Source organism: Taudactylus pleione, unplaced genomic scaffold, assembly GCF_031769625.1.
Source record: "Taudactylus pleione unplaced genomic scaffold, aTauple2 ptg000556l, whole genome shotgun sequence".
NCBI lineage: Eukaryota > Metazoa > Chordata > Amphibia > Anura > Myobatrachidae > Taudactylus > Taudactylus pleione.
Genome location: NW_028284958.1, coordinates 24,889,442 through 24,891,188, shown reverse-complemented (window position 1 = coordinate 24,891,188; position 1,747 = coordinate 24,889,442).

Sequence of the window (1,747 nt, the reverse complement as noted above, 5' to 3'; positions counted from 1 at the left end):
GGAAGATCATCTTTCCAGTGTGAAGGGAAAGAAGCTAAACTATTGCAATTTTGTGGAAATGCATAGGGAGGAATTCAACTAGCCGTGGCAATTTACTGTATATTAATTGCTCCCCTGGGGCTTTTCAATTAGCCCTGAAGGCAGCCCGCATTTAATGGGGCTTTTTTTGTGGTCTCATCAGACCCAAAAAGAAATCCCCAATAAATAGCCTGCTAAAGTGTACTAAGACCCTGTTAGGTCTGTAAACTTATCATGGATTCTGTGTTAATGCCCATTAACACGTTAATTTAATGGGTGTTAAAAGGGGTATCTGGTGAAAAAAGGTCTGGAATTGAATAGCCCCAGGCGTTAAAATAGCACCCTTTTTCACTCCTGTTAAAGTAACAGGGCTAAATGAATTCTGGGGAGAAGTATACAAAGTATAATTTGTGATGGGTACTGCATAAATTATTACTGATATTGGAATGTGAGTAGATCAAAAAGTGCCAATAGAGGCTCAGCAGCAGAGGGGTTAAATGAAAAAAAAAATTAACTATATAATTGCAACTTGTTCCTGTATTATGGTGGAACTGAAAACTAGAATATGCTATTACATCACCACATTATACTGAACAAGGGCTGCCCCATGACAAATCTGACAACCTGTAAAATATCTATGCTGCTAGGATTAGCTTGTCTTTAGCATATAAACATGGTAACTAGCAATTGTAGCGCTTACGGTTAATGTACTTTGTAGACCAGACTTTGTATGACAGTTCCTGGAGGGTGTTGGGTTAGATAAAAAGCAGGTGTTAAAAAAAAAGTGCTGAAATAGTTTTTTTTTTTTCTCTGACAGAATCAGACTTTGAAAAAAGTCAAATGCAGCTGCAAAAACTTTACATTTATTACCACTGAAATATACATGTTAATATTTGTGCCTCAAGGTTACTTTTATACTTATTTGACAGATTTCTCGTTGATTTTGACCCCCTTCCCCTAAAAAAAAAAAAAAAATAAACCCTGATTATATTTCCTTCCTTATGTTTATATCAGTGATATAAAGGGCAGCTGTAGCAGCTAGTGCGAGATCATACACAGCATCCTAAATTAACACCCCACTTCCATTACTCTGGTCTGGATGTTTTGCTGGGATACACCCTTATAGTATGGAGGAGTTGTGAGGTGCTAGTTCCTAACCATCTATTTACAGTCACCTGGGCTGACCGTGCAGCCTACAATAACTAACCACCAATAATCAGGATTTCTTACTTATAGTGCTACCAATACAAATGGCACATGAGCTTACAATCAGCGCTGTAACAAGAGCGTGTGGGTGCTATTACACATCTGTCTGCTATTACACATCTGTCAGTGTACCCAGACTCCCCAATGATGAGGTCTCAGTCCTTATATAACTCAGCAGCTTTCTATATAGGAACCACACCGTCCTCCGTCGCACATTGGGGTAACGCTGGCACCGGGCAGGTCAGACAAGGCTCCCTGGCATCATTATGGGAGACGTCCATGCCTGGCAGTCAGGGGGCGATGGCCATAGCCAGGAACAGGGTCTATGCTGCTGTCAGCGCTGGGTCCCCGGCTGTGCCACCCTCTACCCCGCAGCGCGCGCCCTTTCCCCCCCGGGCAGCTCTGCGTGGCGCCGGGGCATCTCTCTGCCCATCTCCGTGACACTAGAGACGCCGGGAGCTCACGGCTATTGGTCGGCTACACAGGATAACGTATCCTGATTGGGGAGACGTAGTGTCACTCA